Raw genomic sequence first — 21,043 nt, forward strand, 5'->3', positions numbered from 1 at the left:
CTCCTTTGCCGAGCGTTCTCTCTCCTCGCTTTTGAGCGCATTAACGCTGCAACCAATGCAAGCGCAATCATTGTCTGTCATTTTGACGCGCGAATGTTCGTTATAAAACAACAACAAAAGCAACAAGAAAGTCGACGCTGTGCGTTAGTGGCTGTTTTTTTGTTAAGCCCGGGTCTCATTGAATCGAACCCAAATTGCACGCGCGGGACGCCAGATAAGGCACGCGGCGCCTACGCGCACAATGCACTTGAGCACAAAGGTTGACGCTAAGATTCTTCGTGTTTTGCCTGGGGCGAGTGTTGTTAGTGAACACCTATTCATGCGCAGCCCACAGAGGAGCCGTGCGGCCAGCTGTCTGGAGTTTTTGGTTTCTCTTCTCCACCACAACGGCGTGCTGATTTTGGGCTGAGTGGGTCTAGCGGGAACTCACAGCTGCCAGATGTGGTTGCTGATGCCCGTTATTGTCTCGGCAAGAATTTTAACTCAGTGTGTGTGTGTTGCGAGGTAAAGCAATTGGCTCATACACACAAAGGCCAAGACCCCCCATATAGCCATTTAACATAATGTTGGGGGCAACACGGTGCTTGTGCCAGACTCGGTGCACTTTAAGGCCGCGTCAAGTATCAAAGGCTCGCTGGTAGGAGGTCGCGGGACAGAACCAGGTGCTATGGGTTGCCTGACTGAGATGACTGGCAGTGCGGAAACACACACAAATACACACTGATAACCCCACCGTCATACGCTGCTGCCAAAGCATCCTGAACGCATGCCTCACTTGCCAGATAAGTTAAGCAGCGCTGAGCTTGGTTATTACTTAGATGGGAGACTACCACGGTGTAGCAGATGTTGTAGGCTTTGGCTGAGACACGGCCAGTGGATGGCAGAAGAGCAGAAGCATCGTTGAATAGCCACGTGCCAAGTTTTTAGTGTTTCCCCCTCGTATGCGTGGTGCGTTTTTCTCCGTGTTCTCCGGTTTCCTTCCACAAGGAGCCAACCACTCATTCATGGCATTGCCCAAAACATCCCAGTGCGGCTGGACCCCTCCTGAATAAGCAGTTTTGAGACTCAGCTGAGGCATTTCTGGGTAAATAGAGGGCATCATTATTTTCTTTTTGTAACAGACGCAAGCACGCACGCACACGGACCCCGAAAGCTGTCGGCTAAAACGGAATTTTACTGCTTTTAAATAAGCACCCACGAATTGGGTTGTGCCTTCTTATTTCTGCCTCGCTCAAGGCATTTCATCAGGGCCCAGAGCTCTCATAGGAAAACAAGCAATTTGCGGCCAAATGTTTAACATTCCTGCGTAAATCCACCCACAGCATTGAATTACACGCATGGATGTGCCCACCGCTTTTATTTAGCAATTCTGTCGGGCTTTAACGGCGACCGATGCGCCGCTACTACTGCTGCTGGCACAGCGGTGCGTCCGGCGGTACAGAATGGTTTAATTTTACGTGACGTTACTTTGTAGGACGCGAACGAGGACTGCATACTCCCACCGAGGCGCCCACTCACACACCCTGCGTCTCTCCTGAAACAGCTGCTAACATTTCCGTGTATGGTTGTGATTAGGGCTTTGCAAAATAATGTTTGTGCGTGTGAACGTGCGCGCGTGTATTATGTGTGTGTGGCGAGTGGTGGCGCAGTGGTTAGCGCGTCACGCTATAAACCCGGTGAGCCGAGTTCGATTCCCGCTCACGGCCAATACCAGTGATTGTTGTCTGAACCGGTCCTGTGCCTCCCTTGGGTTGACTCGGCCTCAAATGACGACCCGGTGCGGTGTGTAAACATCGTCACGAGGGAGACAAAGGCGGTCGGGCGTGGTGCTGGCCCACCCGCCCTCTCGTGTACATTTCCGGCCTTAAAACGGTGCTCGCTCACAGCATGTGCCCCAAAAGTCTGTTAAAGGCGACATGGGGGGTCGTTGTGTGTGCGTGTGTAGGTCAGCTCAGCCGTAAATGAGCGGTGTGTGAATATCGCGCACTGGGGAGACAAAAGGGGGGCCGGGTGTGGCCACACTACACCACCACGCCCGCCACGCCACAGTGAGTCTCGCCAGCCTTGAATATGTGTCCGCTAATGGGCCTTGCCTCATCAACACTCGCGCAATAATCACAGTGGGATATGTGCGAGATCATTGTGGGAGCACGAGATGAGTGCCCTTACGCGCCGTGCGTTAACTTTACCCGCTGGGGAGACCAAGGTGGCCAGGGCAGGTTTTTTTTATTTTCCTGCCACACCAATCACTGGCAGTAATAGTCGCTCGCTAACATCACTCGCCCCAACAGCCTGGGCAGCCGTACATGCGTTTGTCTACGCGTGCCTATCAGCACTGGGGAGACAAAGGCAGCCAGGGCATTGTGTTGATTGCATCATCTACAAGGCCTTAATAGGCGCTCGCTAACAGCTCTTGTCGTATGCGTGCGATAAATGCGTAGTTGTATTTCCGTAGTGAGTGCGCTGTTATTGCGATCCCGGCAAATTCTGGGTTTCCCATTTCTGGCCGTGATCGTTGCCACCTGCGGCCCATTGGTGTCGGAAGCTATGTCGGAGCCTCCCTTAGGTCAACTCAGCCATAAATGAATACCTCAATGATGACATGTGATGGCAAAACAAAAGTGGCCAGCCACGCGTGATGCTGGCCACAATCGCCTTTTTAGTGTGGCTCTGTTGACCTTAATAGCCGCTGCTAACAGCACTTGCACAATCTTTAAGTTTGAGCGGGGGATTTTTTTCTCTTTGTGTGATTGTGCGTGCATGCGCGCGCGTAACCATAATATTATTACCATGTTTGTGAGAAAAAAAACATTATCATAACCAAACGTTGTATTCCTAGTATGATATATGATTAAGTCTGCGTGTGTAAAAAAATATATTTTTACAAGGGTGTTTTTTTTAATGGCAGCAGATGTGTTCTAGGAATTGTACTTCATTGATTAATGTGTTTCTTCTGGAACAGACATTATCACATTACTTCACTATTAACGTTGTAAAGTATAAATGTGCTTATCGTTACTTAAAGCATGGTTCCCAGCACGGATAATTCACGGTTTTTCGCTTGCAAATTACGCACGTGTGATTTTTATTTTATCTCTTTTTTCTTTTTGATAAGTCGTTTAGTGCAGACGCATTACGAACAAAAAAAAATCAGTCACTATTAACAAAACCCCGACAGCATATTCTCGCACCTGCGATCAGCACGGCTGGCTACATTATGGTGCGAAAGACGTTCAACATACACACCGCATATGAATGAACATAACCACGAGTCAAGACGAAGAGTTCCTCTGCTCAAATGATTGCGGGGTGCAGCCCAGCGTCGGCAGTGGAAATTCCACATTTCCCATGGCAAGTGTCAATCTCTCCATAGAACGGGGGTGGGGGGGGGGGGTCTGCATGAAGCCTTCCTCGAGTGAAGGTCCTTGCGACCGGCAGTGGCACGGGGAAGCGATTACAGGGAGATTGCACCTTTACCTATTCAGATTATTTTGCTGCTATAAATGTGCACGTGATAAGCCACTTCGTTGAGCTGTCATTTGTGGCCAGGTCGCTTCTGAAAAAGAAGCTAAGAGCTCAGTTGGCTTTACTTGGTAGGATAAAAAAAAACGTTGTTTAGTTTCTTTTGCGTGTATTTTTAAGCGATTTGTTTACCGTTCCAATACTTTGAACTCCTATGGTGTGTTTTGTATTGTTTGTCGTTGTGACGTTTTCACCTGGAACTACTGGACATCTGTGAATTAGAGCTTTACAGCGCATGGGATTCCTCGACTATATAAATATATATTCTGATTCTTACCTTCCCACAACGTTGTAGATGTCTTTGTTGGCCCCAGTGAGATTACTTGATATGTTGTTGTATTTATTGCTGCGTTGGTTGCCGCGGTTGTGAGCCGCATTGCTCCTCCGATGGGAGCTCAGTGTTCCAACGCGAGTTCATTCGGCACGATGTCCGACGTTTCAATCAAGCACGTGTGATGCAGCAGTGGACAACGCGGTCCAATTGGAAAAAAAACGCATCGGAGGGGTAATAGCTGACGGTGTACATCAGGTCAATGTAAAGGCATCTTCCTTTGTGTGGCACGGTGAACTTCATCATCATCTTCATCACGATCCATGGACAGGTAGCACGGAGGTGTCCACTTCACATTTCGCCAATTGTTTCCACTTCTCGCCGTCTTGTTCCAATTTGCTCAAGTGGTGAGAACTTAGCAGCATTATATGCGTACAGTATGTCGGGATTGTTAAGCTCTCCAGTCGCCTGCGTGGAGGCTCGGTGAATATAGAAAGCAATGAAACCTACAGGCGTCCGTCCGCTCGGACATACCACACGCAAGTATGAAGTCAATGCTTTTCCAGATTAGTCACGCGAATTATCCAATATTCCTCATCGGTTACAATCATCCGCAACAACCCCAGAGGATGCATTCCTGACTCGCTTGCGGTATGCGGTTGTGAGTCAGTTTTTAATTATTGTTTGTGAACAGCTTCTGATAAACCATGTAGGTTGCAAACACAGTAATGACTTCTCTTGTTGCGTGTGCTCTGTGTTTTGGTGCCATTTCTCATTTCGTCTATTAATTTTTTTATTTTGCTTGGTTGTAATTGGGCTTTCATTCGCTTGGCAGTGGCTGACTATGGGATTTGGTCCTTGTATATAATGAATGTACAGCGTTGTGGCATGCCATTAGCATGCATGACGCAATATCAAATGAAAGGATTAATATTTTGTATTAAGTGTTATTATTATTATTAAATACTGTACGTTAGATTATAAACATTTGGCAATCCACTGCAGGAGGAAGCCCCCCCCCCCTCCCTCGCGCCTATCTGGGCGTTCGTTTGGCCATACTTCACCACTCCTTGTCAAATAAATGATGCCCTTTCTTCTTCTTCTTCTTTTAATCTATCTATCCAGGAAAGCCTCGTTGAGTCTCAAGACTCCATTGAAATGTCCCGGAGATGGAAGTACAGGAGGAATATTGAATCTGTCTGTGTGGAGCTTTGAGTGTTATCCTCCGTAGTTGTGCGAGTTTTCTCCGGCACTCCCTTCTTTTCGTGCACGCGACGGAAGCGAAACGCTCTTGAAGGAAAGTGGCCAAGCATCTCACAGCAGGACCCTCTTGTACGGGAGTCTTGAGACGCATGGAGAACTTTTTTTTTGGGGGTACATGGCACATATTGTAAAATCACACTACACATAAAATCAAACATATAGGGGTACAGAGTGTTGGGGCAAGTGCTGTTAGTGAGCACCTATGAAGGCCGGTACAGCACACGAGGCAGCGATGTGATCACCGCCGTCTCCCCAGTGCTGATGTGTTTACACACTTGGCAACTGATTTAAGGCAAATACACAAAGACAAATATTCCCCGTCTTGAAACAGACTCGTCGGGCAAGTGCTGTTAGCTGCATGGCATACGAGGGGGAAGATGGCCAACGCCACGCCCGGCCGCCTTTGTCTCCCCAGTGCTGATGTTTACACACCGCACCAGCTGCTCATTTGGGGCTGAGTAGACCCACACACAGCCACATTCTCCGCACATAAACTTAAGTCACAAACGCCGGGGGCAGGCTGACGGTGCGTGTCATAACAGTGGCAGTAAAGGCATCACAATTGGGTTAAAGGGGGATGAGTCAACGACAAAGGCAGTGCCCGCACTGGGCTCACAAGAGGTTGTTTTAATGTGCCAGATACATTGGGGCCTATCTAAACAGGCGGCGATGGATGTGGGAGGGGTGCTCGGTAAAAGTACAGGGGGGGGGGGATGGGGCTTTGAGCGAATCTCGGACATTCCAGGGGTGAAGAGCGTAAAGAGAAACAAGCGGAGACTCCATTTGTATAGTGGTGTGGGAGGGTGGCCGGCCTGTAAAGTTTGTTTGAAATGTTCACTAAGAGCCTCAGCACAGACCGTAAGTAGCTATGGGTGAGCGACTGCGTGCGGGTATTTAATTTACGGTAGGGAGGGGGGCTGGGGATTACCCCAAGGCACATCGTGTAATATCATTGTCTACTAATGCGTACCACCAAGTCGCCCCCAAATGCACTCCGATCACGAACGCTGGCTGAGCACATTGTACAGGGTTCGTACTCGTATGAGGTTGAGCTAATGTAGGGGAATGCCCAGGCAGGCACCGGTTCAAATATCACCCGCCTCTGATGTTAGCCGAGGATAAGGGATCAAACCCAGGGTGACTCGGTTAGTAACTCAGTGGGAACCGGTGCGTAAACACGCACACAATGCATGTGCACGCACCGGCACACGCTAAGTGATTCACGTTAAGAACTATGGCCAAATAACCTTCAACGCATGCCATACCATCGGCTCTCTGAAGCTAAGCAGTGGCGAGACGCTATCTCCCTCGCGTGCTATGCAGGAGCGTGTGGGTTCGATCCGGGAACCTGCCAATGTCTGTTGTATATTTGGAGTTCGCGAATTATCTCTCTCTCTCCCCCCGTGGTGGTCACGTGGATTGTTCTCCCGGTCCTCCACAACATTTATAAACGCGCGTTCAGATTATTTGTCTGCTACCATAAATTCCACGTGTGATGTTGAAAGCCACTTCGGTGAGCGATCACGCGTGGTCAGGTCACCTTTTGAAAAAGAGCTAATAGCTCAAATGCGCTTTAAACGGTAGTAATAAAGTAAGTTTAACTTTTACATCTGGGCATCCATCGGAGTGTGACCTCCCACCGGAAGGCTGCAGTTTCACAAGATTGTTCCGTGACCTACGACCTATGGGTAATAACAGCGATCGTGTGATGATGCACAGGAGTGAACCAACGGCGTGGGGTCACAACTAAGTCCTTTTGCATTCGCTCGCCGGTGGATCGGCAGATGAATATTTATTCTTCATTAACTGCCTGGACTCCATGCGAGATTGACTTTTCCCTGCTGTGCTCAGCTCTTATCATCACACAGCATCACAAAGCCAAAGCGATTTCCTGCTCAAGTGAGCAACTGATGCGTAATCTCCTGCTTACAACCCAGTGCGGAGCCAGTGGTGGAAATTCCGCATTATCATGGCAGAGGCGACTTTATCCATAAGAAAACCACTGTTGATTACCTTGCCACCCCCAACAAAGTGGTACGACATTTATCGACCCTGGCGGTCTGATGGGCTGACTCGACCCCCAAATCAGGATTTGAACTCGCCACTTTCCAACTGAGAGACACTTGTTTTACCGCTGTTGCCACCTGGCCAGGGTTGCATTACGCCCACCTGTACACAAGCATACGGAAGCCGCGCGCAGATACAAACACACGGGTTCAAGATTTTTTGCCCGATAGAGATGCCGTGACAAACATTTAGCACGCCGCGTCGCGAATGAGCAAAGCCTGCACGAGTCAAATGTAAACTTTGCCAACGTGTACTGTACACGCGAACTGTATACAGCTGGCAGTGAATAATCCGCAAGTGCAGGGAGAACAAAATTGGTCACGCACCAGAGAGGACACGATCAAGAAAACAGCTGATAATTATTGAAAGCTTACGACTAATCAACTGGGAAGGCGCCGTAGTGGTGCAATAATCGTTTTGCACACTCGACTTTCAACGCAGAGGTCGAACAACGAGGCGAGTTTATTCAATTGCCTCGACCTCCCCGCATCCGATCATCGTGTCTGTCCCACCCAGCAGCGGTATAAAATGGGCACAATCACGGCCGAGTCTCGTCTGCAAGGTTGGTGTAAACTGCAGGGGTGGAGAACGTCCGGCCCGCGGGCCGTATAAGGAGCGCGAAATCATTTGGCGTGGCCCTGCCAAGGCAACCACAGGCGGGACTCGAAATTCAATAAATCGAGGAGCGAACCTGGAAAAGCAGTTGCGAGTAGCAGCAACATCATCAATACCAGCTGACATCACACACGTCTCACCAAAGAGACGCAGTTCCAGCCATCGCATTAGGGGGTGAGTTAATTAAACGTTTGACCAAATATAACAGGCACATTTTTTTAAGTTGATTATTTCGTATGGCCCGCGAATGATGTTATAAATGTCCAAATTGCCCTTGGCAGAAAAACATTTCCCCACCCCTGGACTGTAAAGTGTGGGTATGGCCAAGCCGCAGCCAAGGCGGTCTGGCCCATCGTTGCAGTTGGTAGGTGGCATCCTTCTCTTCGTGCAGACAAGACGCCTCATTAATTATCTTTAGTTTGTTTAACGTTTCGTGCGGCGTAACAAATAATAACCTCTCGCCGCGATGAAGAAACTGATTTCACGACCGGTGATGGGGCTGTTGTTTTTTGTCCAAGGGTTCTCTCTTGGCCTTGAAGAGACTTTGGACAAATCGCTGCGCTTTTTTTTTTCCAGAGGGCACTTGGATGAAAGTCGAGGCACGTTTCTTTTTTTAAAAGTCTTATGACCCACGCACACACACACACGGAGGGGGGAAGGGCAGCTATCGCCGCCTGCTTGCACTTTGTATAGCGGATAGGAGCGCTTTGTAAGGCGAATCGTGTGGTACGGCGGTGTTGTTAACCTTTTTTATTTTAATGGACCTACACGTTCACGCGCTGGTTGCACCCTCTTACAAGTGACCGCGAACGCCTCCAATGAGTCTCTGCGATGCACATTTATTTTCAAGAGGTTTCCCATCGGGGTGCCTTTTTAGTTTTTGGCCAATTCGCTTTTAACCGAAGCCGTAATTCTCACGCGCAGAATCAAAGTAGACCTCGACTTGTGAGAATATCTAAATATATTTAAAGTCCTTTGTTGTTGGTTGACGGCGGGGGGTGGGGCTGATTGGCTGATTGATTGATGGTCGAGGTACCACTCGCCACTGATGTTAGCCGTTGCCGGGAGTCTAACTCAGGTCGCGAGGAGGTAATACTGAAACCCACTTGCCCTACTTCCTTTCCGTCAACGTCTCTCGCAACATCATACGACATTCGCCACCCAAAGTGGCGGTGACGTCACCACGGCATTTGTGCCAGGCTAGGTGCACTCTATCTCACACCAAAGGCAAAGATCCCCCCCCCAACCCTCCCTCCATATAGCCTTCAAACTTTTGGGGCAAGTGCTGTTAGCGAGCGCCTTCGCACACACACACACGCGCGCGCGAGACTCCATGTGTGCGCGATCCGTCTAACCCCAGGCTAAATGTTGTTGCAATTGGAGGCGCAAGAGGCGTGTACAATGACTTGATTGTGCGCCGTGAATATCCGTCCGTGCGTCCTAGGTGAGACCTGTACGTCGGAGGCGGTGTCTCTTCTAAAAAAAAAACCACCGGCAGAGCTCAAAGCGCGCAAGCTTTTATCTTACACCTCCACCATTATTGCCCTCCGCTGGAATGTCAATTGGTGTCACAAAGGTGCTCGCAGCTAACTTTAACAAAAGTAAATTTAGCCGTCCCCTTTGATCGCGCTTTGTACCTATTCTTATATATATAAAAAGACGGAACAAAATGTTTCGTCGGCGGGCTCGGGCATTTATGGGGCAGGGAGGTAGAGAGCGTGACATTGTTTTGCTGAGGGCTGACATCGGACAGCTATTAAAAAAAAACGTCGCTGGGAATGTGCGTGCCGAGTCACTGCGATGAGCAACGATGCAGCCTCGGCCGTGGGGTCTACACGCACGTGTGCGACATGCAAAATAAGAAAAGGTTTTTTACCCCTGAATGGCGATTAAACGGGTGGCAAGATTTTTCGAACGCCAAGCGGGGGATCGCTTTTTTGGTTTAACACGTGGGATTCCGCGACCAATATTATTCATAATTAACGTTTTTGGGTTAGATCGCGTTATTAATTATAAATGTATCGTAACCCTCCTCCACCCGACACGGCCAAGTCAGCAAAAATGTGTCACGTTGACAAAAGACAAATAGTTCACTACTTTAGCCCACCGGTGTGTTGAAGAGTGAATCCACAACATTTACAATTTTTGAGTACGACGTTTCGCTGGTAATTACATCCAGCATCATCGGGCAATTTTTTGTTTGTTGTTGCAATGAATCGAGTGTGCATGTAACCACACGTACACGTTTGAACATCTTAACACCTATTTAAAGCTTTCGTGACTGCAGGGATTCATTTTCTTGGTTCTTTCGGTAAAGTCACGTAGAAGGGAAGTAATAAAATAATAAAAATAAAACATAATAAAATAATTCTTCACCTGAAGACGGCTGCTTGCGTTGTAGCCGAAACGTCGTGAGAATTATTTTATGATGTTTTATTTTTATTATTTTATTATTTCCCTTCTACGTGACTTTACCGAAAGAACCAAGAAGATCTTAACACCTGTTTTATTGCCAGAAAGGGTAAAACCAATTTTTCATACATCGATACTGGCAAAAAGGGTCCCATAATATGTGTATGTTTAACACGTAGGCTTTCGCGACCAATATAATCCATAATAGAGTTTGTTTAGAAATGAGTTTTCAACCTAGATGCAAAAGTAAATAGCTCCAGTGGTTTCCAAATATCGAAAGAGCATGTTAGTAAAATCATGTCTCCTTACCATATTTGTAGCTGCACATATACAAATGTTTAACACGACCCATCAGCCACACGACCTTCTGATAGTGCAACACATCGGCAGCATTGGTTCAATATACAAGCAAGCTCTGCACTGGTTTCGACATCCTCGTAAGTAAAGTCAGGCTTGCTTGAACCAATATAATCTGATTAGAGAAGTTTGGCTGTGTCGGATGGTGGCGGGTTTAACGACACATTTATATTTAGGCGATCTAACCCAACACAAAACCGATATTATGGATGATATTGGTCGTGAAAGCCTACGTGTTAAACTGCTACAACGTATGTGTATGTATGTTGAACTTATTTCGCAGTGTACGTAGCCAATCACGTGAATGGGAGGTGTGGATAATAGGTGCTTTCCAACAGATAATAGGTGCTTTCCAACAGCACTCGCCCCTAGGGTCAATATGATTCAGAAGGGGATCTTCATCTTTCGTGCGTGGGTTTCCAGTGATAATAATTTGCAATTATTAGGCGCCTTTCACAACATTTCAAAGGAGGCGCCGTGCACAAAAAGAAAAAATATAATAATGGATTCGTGTGGCAGAATAAGAGCCAGAGATGAACAATGCCGATTAGAAGTAGGCTTTTAAAAAATAAGCTGTTTTTTTTGTGTGTGGACTTAAAGAAATCATCAATGTGCGTATGTGCATATACATTGATGCTAGCTAACAGAACTTGCTCCTAAGGGTCTGTTAAAAGCTAGACGGGGGATCTTTGTCTGTACACACGTGGGTGTGTGGGTCGTTCTTGGTGTGGTGATTAGCACACTGAGCTCATCACAGTATCGCAACCAGTCCTAGGCCTCGCTTAGGATTAAATCGGCAATCGATGCAGTGTGTAAACATCGGTACTGGGAAGACAAAGGTGACGGGTCGTGGCCACACTACACCCTCACGGCCCGTAACCAGCCTTAATAGCTACTCCATAACATCAATAGCATGGCTGACAGCGCATTCCGCCATTATTGACAATTTTGAAATTTTTGTTCTGAAAAGTAATGCACAAACCAACACGACACGCAATCTCGGTTCATTTGCTTGCCGTGAAACGCATCCTCCATCATTTGTTGTTTGAAAATGGCCTGGGTCTCCACTAGGTCAACTCGGCCTAAAACGAGTAGCTGTGTGATCAGCATCAGCGATGAGGAGACAGTTGACGGGGCATTGTTCCCGCCACCTCCTAGCGTTCAAATTCTGCCCTTAATAAACTAAACTATCTTGATTTGAAGCTTTCGTGACTGCAGGGATCCATACTCTTTGGTTCTTTAGGTAAAGTCACGAAGGTAGAAAATAAATTAAAATAAAACAAATCACAAGGTCTTGCTGAGGTCCAGAATCAGGTCTTGCTGATTTGTTTTATTTTAATTTATTTCTAAGTACGTGACTTTACCGAAAGAAAAAAAAACATCTTCTTGGTTCTTTCGGTAAAGTCACGTAGAAGGGAAATAATAAAATAATAAAAATAATACGTAATGAAATATGTATTATTTTATTATTTCCCTTCTACGTGACTTTACCGAAAGAACTGAGAAGATGAATCCCTGCAGTCACGAAAGCTTTAAATCGAAAAAAAAAACCTATGTTTTATTTTCTACTTTACCAGGTAAGGCCCAATGGGCTTGCTTTGTAGCTTCTTTTCAGACGCAACCTGGCCACAAACGAGAGCTCAACGAAGTTTGCTTATGTGGAAGTTTCTAGCAGCCAAATACTCTAACCGCATGGTTCTAGATGCGGAGGGGACAAACCGGAGGGCCTGGAGGAGAATACCCACGTGAAGAACACGCACACTCCAAATATGCAGGCGTCACGGTCGGGATCGAACCCACAAACCTCTTGTATACCAGGCAAGGTAGTTAACATCCCCCCCACCGGGGTGCGCTGGTAATAGGTTGTTCGCTCAGTAACACTCGGTCCAGGAAACTTGCAGTAAAAACTGTGTAGGCTAAATGGGTGTGTGTATGTGAGGTGTGTAAACATTTCCACTAGGGAGACAAAGGCGGTCGGGCGTGGTGTTGGCCACCCACCCCCTCTTGTGCCGTGCTGGCCTTCATAGGTGCTCGATAACAGCACTTGCCCCTAAAGTCTGTTAAGGCTATACGGGGGATCTTTGTCTTTGTCTTTGTTTATGGGGAGCGGTAGTGTCGCGGTTAGCGTGCTGCGCTACGAACCTGGCGACCCGTGGTTCGATTCCCGCTCATGGCAAACACCAGTGACGATTATCTGAGCCGGTCCTGGGCCTCCCCTAGGTCGACTCAGCCTCAAATGAGTACCTGCTGCGATGTGTAAACATCGCCACTAGGGAGACAAAGGCGGACGGGCGTGGTGTTGGCCACCCACACACCCTCGTGTGCCGTGCCAGCCTTTATAGGTGCTCGCTGACAGCACTTGCCCCTACAGTCTGTCAAGGCTATACGGGGGATCTTTGTCTGCTTATAACCGAGGCTGTATCATAAAAGTAACAGCTTTCTCACGTGGTCGAAATAATTGCAGTGGAACATTTTTTTTTTATCTACGTGTGGCTTAATAATACTGAGAAAGTGTGGGTTCACTAGTTTCCTTTAAGTCCCCTGAGCAGTTCAGGCCCAAATAAACAGGCAGAATTAAACACGTGTTTGCCCAGTTTCGCCCTTTGAAGCCAAGCACAGTTGACCAATGCTTAACTGCCAAAGCCTCAAGCCAGGCATTTGTAGTCTTTGTTTGCGACTCGTCTCTAGCTGGTGTGGGTTTATCTTTTTTTCGGGGTGGCATTTTGACACGAACAACTGGGTCTCAATTACATTCATTGCCATCAATGCAAGCGTTGGGAATGTTTCGCTGGATATTGAGCGTGTAACATATTCGTTGTGTGCGGCCGCTGAAAGTGGTGCACAAGCACATGTAATAATAATAATAAAAACTCAACAAGTTTGTTGACAACACACCCGACCGTTAAAAAAATACGAAACAAACATATTTTAGTGGAAACGTTTGACGGAAATGGCTCAACATAATTCCTCATCTCATCTGCACTTAAGATTGGCCATTGCTCGAAACGTTGCCAAATATTGATTTTGACGCATGTTTTGAAGTTTTTGTTGTGCGCATATTGTATTGTGCGTGGCTCTTTATCGTAACCTTACGATGCCGGGGAATGTCAGTGTCCTGTATTGTATATATATTTGTACGCCCATTTATCGGTGCAATGCGGAATGAAGTCCTCTCCACACCGTGTCCGTCATGTGGATTTGGTTTTTGACCATACTTCACCACGTCTGGTCAGTGCGGTGGGTTGGGGAAGTGGTGGAGGTCCGGAACGAGGTCTTGCTGAGTTGGTGACACTTTGGGCAGGAATTGAACCGAGATTGTCAGGTTCATGGCACAGGTGTGCACCACAACTCCACCCGTCATATTGAAAATGTGTTTAGGGGGGGATTAATTATTTTGTCATTTGGTTTATTGACCTTTTACAGACGGATAAAAAACCAGCAGCACAGTTATTCATTTTTTTTTAAGAGCACCCTCTGGACCGGAGTTTACCATTTTTGGGTGGCATCAGCAGCGTCGGGCTTGTATCTGTGGCACGATAATTTTCGAAAACATCAAGTAGCTTGACATCGTGCCCGAAACTCATCTTGGCAAATTGCCGCGTTGGTGGTAACCGCCAAATTGGCACGTTGCTTGCAATGGACCGTACTTCTATGCTCCTCTCCACCAACTTTACTGAACAGTATGGTACAGTATCATACTGTAATCACCCCCCTCCTTCCCCCGACATGCACCGAGTGGACAGGACATCATCCAGCAGTGGATTGACCAAATGTTTTGTAATGTAAATATTAGATCATAGTTCCAACAAATTAAACGGAACTTGTTAAACATGGGAATCGGGGTCAATGTGGCCGGCTCTGAGTGAGTGGTGGGTATTCAATGTACAATTGCTGTTGACTGCATAATATAATGTAGTACTAGTTTTATCGGCCCTGAAAGAGATGATGGGTTGTCTGTTGGCCTCCTACTGGTATTGTTTTTTTCTTCCATCCACCATGCTTAATAACATCGCATTTTAATGTAAAATCATATATATTTTGTACGTCCGTTTGCAACACAATACTTCCTAATTTTGAGTCAAATTCTTTTTTAAAATGTGTATTTAACTTTAAAAAGAATGGTACACGAATTACACTGTGTAACAAAAACATGTTTTTAAGTGTTATTTCCTAATTGCTTATGCCTCAAAAGTACAGAAAAAGGCTATTATTCCCCACAAACTTTGCTTTTGTGACTAGGACAGTGATATTTTGAAATGTACCTATTTTCAATGAGAAAACGTGTGCATTTGTGTCTTTCGTTCGCATAAAGTCCTGGTCACAAAAGCAAAGTTTGTGTGGAATAATATCCATTTTCTATACATTTTAGGCATACGCAATAAAAAACATAACACTTAGTACCCAAGAACAAAAATTGTGTTACATAGTGTTATATTTTGAAAGCTCGAGGGCAATTCATGGTTTGACCTTGTTTCTAAATAGTTTGTCAGAACAAAAACATTTCGAACGGAGGTTAAATATTTAACAAATCCCTCCCCCACCCCCCCATCATACCATTGTTTTCATTTTAAAATATAGAACTCATTACAGTTTGAAAAGCCAACACCGCATAATGTCATACTGCGCCCCTCATTTGAAGTTTAAATACACACGCGCGCGGAACAAAAAAAAAGTTAAACCTCTTTAATATAGATGCGCTTTTTATATTTTAATGCTCTTCAGCTGCCCGCAAAAACAACTTTGATATTTATTATACTTTTGAGATTCATAAACCCACACCGAGGTATTATCCCCCTCTGACTTGTTTCATGTAGCTCTCTTAAAGGTCCCCTTTTAAATAACTCAAGGCTTATAAATAGAGGTTATTATTATTTAAACTTCTGCACAAAAGGGGGGGATGGATGCAGGCTTGCTTGCTCTCGACTTGTAGTGCCGCCAGGAGTTTGCCTGCCATGTGCGCATGGGGGAAGGGAGGTTTTGTGGTCAGTTTGCATTCTTAACTGGATCAGGGGCCCCTTTCAAAAGAATAATGTGGGTTGCGAGAGGGAGGGAGGGAGGGTGGGTGGGGGGTATGTGTGGTAATGGTCCTGTAAACAAACGAGTCCACTAACACCTTTTCTGCTGGCCAGAGTGAAAATTGTTGGCAGTGCGATCAGCTCACATTTGGAAGGCTTGCAAGTTCAAATTAAAGTGTGGGGGGGGGGGCACGTCCATTATCCGATGATCACAATCATCATCATAATCATCCTCTTCATATTCGTCGTGATGTATAATAGTCAGCGTTATCATAGTCGTCATTTCTGTGTGTGTGGGGGGGAGGGGGGTGGTGTCACTAAATAGGGGGAGCGGTGGTGTAGTGGTTAGCGCGCTGCACGACGAACCTGGCGACCCGGGTTCGATTCCCGCTCACGGCAAACACCAGTGACGATTATCTGAACCGGTCCTGGGCCTCCCCTAGGTCGACTCAGCCTCAAACGAGTACCTGGTGCGATGTGTAAACATCGCCGCTAGGGAGACAAAGGCGGCCGGGCGTGGTGTTGGCCACCCACCCCCTCGTGTGCCGTGCCGGCCTTTATAGGTGCTCGCTAACAGCACTTGCCCCTACAGTCTGTTAAGGCTATATGGGGGGGTCTTTGATCTTTGTTTTTGTGTCACTGAATGAGTGCCACCTTTAGTGTTTGACCACTACGGTGAAGCTCACTGCAATGGGAATGTGGAATCAACGCAACTGGCTTGCTCCGAGCCCAGCAATGGAGATGAGGGTTGCCCGTTGCTTGTCGTGAGCAGGGAGACTGGTGACCTTTGTGAAACTAAGACCCCGACTATGTGTGCACGTACAGACCCATTCGGTTAATCCGCTGCCAGCTGAGGGCCTCCCAACTCTGTGCACGTCGTTTGGATTGGGGACAATTTTGACCACACTTCACTACGCGACTTATTTAATATCGCGGCAAACAATTTTAGTATCAGCCAGATACAACCCCCCCCCCCCCCCACGTTTAACACGTGTAATATTTTCTTGGGTCTTTCGGTAAAGTCACGTAAAAGAGAAATTATAAAATAATAAAAAAATAAAATATAATACAATTCTCAGGACGGTCCAAGCCACAACACAAGCATCCGTTGTGTTGTGGCCGAAACGTCGTGAGAATTTAAGTTTTATTTTTATTATTTTATTATTTTCCTTCTACGTGACTTTACCGAAAGATCCAAGAATATGAATCCCTGCAGTCACGAAAGCTTTAAATCGACATGTGTAATATGATGACGGTATTTTCTGGACACGTCTCTTAGAAGGGGGATTGATTGCCGGCGTAACCAACAACAAATTGACAGCGAGAGGAGGGGAAATCGCCCGAGAAATACGACAACCGCGGAGATGGAGCAAAGATATGATCTCGTGCGCAGGTGTTAAACGGAATCTTGCATCGCAGGGCGGTAACATGAATGACAGTAACATGTAACGTGTTTTTTTGTAACACATGACATGTTACGTAACCTTCCGATTAGCATGTTTGGCTACGTACAGTGCAAAAGGAGTTCAACATACGCACATGTTCATGACGGCTTAGGGGTGACCTTCATCCAGCAATGGATTGATCATGGCTGATGATGAGGATGATGGTGTTGAAGTATTTGAACATTAATGATGGGGAACCACTCATATAAGAGAGCGCCAGACGTAACTAAGCAGCAGCATGATGAGAAAGCAAAACAATAATCTTGCATAAACATGTTTGAGAGATTTGAAGCTTTCGTGACTGCAGGAATCCATACTCTTTGGTTCTTTCGGTAAAGTCACGTGGGTAGAAAAATAACACTGGTCAACACACTTTTTCTGGCATAAGGTATTCCAACGGTTTTAAGGTCATTTTGGGGTGCTGATTCCAAATCTGGAAGTTTTTGTCTATCAAATGAGGTTTTTGAGATATCAAATATTGCATTTTCAATAAAAACTGCAGAAGAAAAATATTAAATAAATGTGGATATCTACATAAAATTATATTATAAACACACTATCCTAAAAATACAGAACCATATTTTAACACTAAAGCAGTCACTGACTCGCAACAACTTGCAATCATAAGTGACGGAGTTAATTTCGGGTAAAATCAATGAAAATGGGGTATGCCGATCGCATTAAAATGAGATGTGATAGAGCAAATCTGAGATCAGATTTGGAATCAGCACCCTGAAATTAGTCTAGAACAGCTGCAAAAGTCCAGGCCGGAAAAAATGTTTTTTTTGTTGATAGATCACGACGTTTCGATCACAACACAAGCCAATCATCATCAGGTGAGACAACGACAACGACAACGACACCTGATGACGATTGCTTGTGTTGTGATCGAAACGTCACGATCTATTATTTTTCTACCTACGTGACTTTATCGAAAGAACCAAAGAGTATGTTTTAGAGAGCCAATTGGTGATCCTGAGGCTTGTAGTAGCAATTCCACGTTCCTGTGACAGGAAGCCGGTTTCACAAAGTCGACAACTGTTTACTTTCCCAGTGGTGGCTTCGGTCACTTGGCACTGGAGGGGGGATGGTCAATGATTATGATGATGCTGATGGTGATGTTTGCTGATTGACGGGGCTGAGGTTACCCTGGCTGGGGTATGAACTCGCACTGCTGTTATGATTGGGAGCCAAGTCCTTAAATTAAATCTCGTGTAAGTGAAATGTTTTTTTGTTGTTGTTTCAAAATACACAATTCGGATACACAAATCTCGCGATTGAAACGACTGAAAATTCACTCGAGCTTTTAATAGCCTTGAGAATGATGGAAGTGTTTTTTTTTTGCGTGTTAAGTGCCGACTGCTCCTTGGTTATGGTTGTACCGTTCGCCAATAAACTGAGGGTGATGCTCGTTCCAGGCTAGGAACACTTTAGCTCAAAGCCTCTCCTCCTCACTGGAGGTCACGGGACCACAGACCCATGCGTTATGGGGTTCACTGATTATGGTGACTCGCCTATGCACCACCTGCCCTAGCCACTGTGCCACATCACCCCCCCCCCTCCTCCTCTGCTCGCCGTTATGGGCATCATCCCTCCCTTGTTGCTGTCAGAAGGCGGCTGCTGCCAACTGTCCAGTAGCGCCTTTCATGAGCCCGTTCCGCAGAGACCGCTCTCGACACTCCGAGCCCCTTGTCGAACCCATTTAGCGCCTCTAACCACATTGACACACAAAGACAAAGATCCCCCCCACTATAGCCTGGGGCAAGTCCTGTCCCTAATGAAGGCCAGCATTGGCACGAGAGGGCATGGGTGGCAAGCGCCACGCAATGCGAGTGTTTACACAACGCACCAGGTTATAGTTCTCATTTTAGGGCTGAGTCGTTTCTGGGGCAGGATGAGTTCTGACATCCGTCACCAATGTTGGCTGTGAGCGGTAATTGAACTCGAGCCACCGGATTCTTAGCACAGTGCGAATCACGACACTACCGCTCCCCTCCACTACACTGGACTGCAGCAAAGACCCCCCCCGTGTATACCCTTTAACAGGCTGCTGGGACAAGTGCTGTTAGCGAGCACCTATGAAGACCGGCACGGTTTTCGAGTATGTGTGTGGCCAACACCACTGCCGACCGCCTTTGTCTCCCCAGTGGCGATGTTTTTTTTTGCAACGTACCAGGGTACTCCATTTGAGGCTGAGTCGACCTAGGGGAGGCCCAGGATCGGTTCAGAAAATCGTCACCGGTGTTGGCCGTAGGCGGGAATCGAACTCGGGTCGCCGGGTTCGTAGCGCAGGGCGCTAACCGCTACACCACCGCTCACCACTTACTTATTCACACTTTCTGCTCGATAATGTGGCAATGACCATGACTCATGATGATATAATGTCGTAGATGAAAATTGTGATCACAATTTAAGTAAGTCCATAATACCTAATTAAGGTCAATTAAAATAAGCATCACATTTTGGTAAGGCATTAGTGGTTGTCTTGTGTATAGACTGCCATAGTAATGAGGAATTTCCACCAACGGTGGAAGGAAATGAGTGCAGCCTTGTTGCTTTATTTAAATAGGCAAACACTGACTTAATCAACCCGTCTGTATTGAGTCCTTGGAGAATAATTATCTTTTTGTAAGGCAGACCTGGCAGCAGAGACTGAGTAACACTCACACACAGTGACACATCACATTGTGTGATACACACACACAGTTAAGACTCGCAAACATCAATTACAGGGACACATTTGAGGCACGCGCAGAGTTTACATACACACCATGTCGTACACAGTAAAAGATCAACGCAATAGACTTATGCCTTTTTAAATCCTTTATATTAAGTGCACTTGCTTGCTTGCTTGCGCGCTTACGACCGTGCAAATCTTTCGGTCGTTTTTTAACCCACTTCCCGTGATCCAATCGAGCTGACATTTTGCACACAGACTCGTTGTGCGTGACAATTTATTTTCGTGAAATTTGTTTTCCATAACTTTACACTTTTTAGGATTTTTTTTTATATTTAATTACCAATTGCTTAATGGTGGCAGACAATCATCTGACCCATAGGTGGCAGCCATCTCAAGCCAGAGGACGAGAGGACTCGAGCCGCCACGCATATAAAGGATTTATAGTGAAAAACTTTGTTTTTACGGGTTAATTTTTTTACCAATACAGGCTGGTGGGGAAAGTGCAGCACATCACATATTTGAGATTCGCGGTGCGCAAGATGACTTTAGCATTTGTGGTTGCCAAAAACTACACTCGACCACCTTTGTCTTCCCAGTGCTGATGTTTGCACACAGCACCAGGTACAGCACTTATTGAAAGGTCGAAGTGACCTAAACGAGGCCCAGGCCCGGTTAGGATATAACATGCCACTGATGTTATACACAGATTTGAGAGACGGACACAAAGACACACACAGCTATGGCCATGCAGACACGTACTTAGACCCATATCTGCACATCACATATTACACGTGTATTCGACAAACAACATCCAATAGTATACACAGTTAAATACCATTAGAACACCACGTAACACATTCCAGCTCAGAAATGCAAAGACGCACACACAAGCCACGTATACACATACGCAACTCTGGCATGAGCACATCATTTAATAAACATAAGCAGTTGATGCAGGATGTAACATAACAACCCTATCAATGAACAATACAGTTCATATGTACCTAGCTCACTATACTGGTTCCATATTAGTTTGTTTTGGGCTTAGACCACGTGGTGGCACTTTTATGCCAAAATCCTGGTCATTAACCTCCACGTTGTCTCGCTCACAAGGAAATCATTGATACTTGGCCAATGTTATCGATACAATTCTGATCGATACTGGCCTGAGACTGTGTGTGTGGGGGGGGGGGACACACACACACGTGCTTCTTCCCAACTGCTCGAGAGCTTCCTAGGGTAACGACCTCGGACGCCATCGTCGGGCGAGTGGAGGCCACCCCACCTCGTACCCCGACTGCTGCTAAAGTCGCCGCACTGCCCACAGGGCGGGGCGGGGGGGGGTCACTCCCGTTGTAATTTGTGACCTGTTGCGTGTTTTTTTTTTAAATCCTTT

Source organism: Lethenteron reissneri, chromosome 46 (genome assembly GCF_015708825.2).
Source record: "Lethenteron reissneri isolate LAM-NWPU_2019-01 chromosome 46, ASM1570882v1, whole genome shotgun sequence".
In the NCBI taxonomy this organism is placed as follows: Eukaryota; Metazoa; Chordata; class Hyperoartia; order Petromyzontiformes; family Petromyzontidae; genus Lethenteron; species Lethenteron reissneri.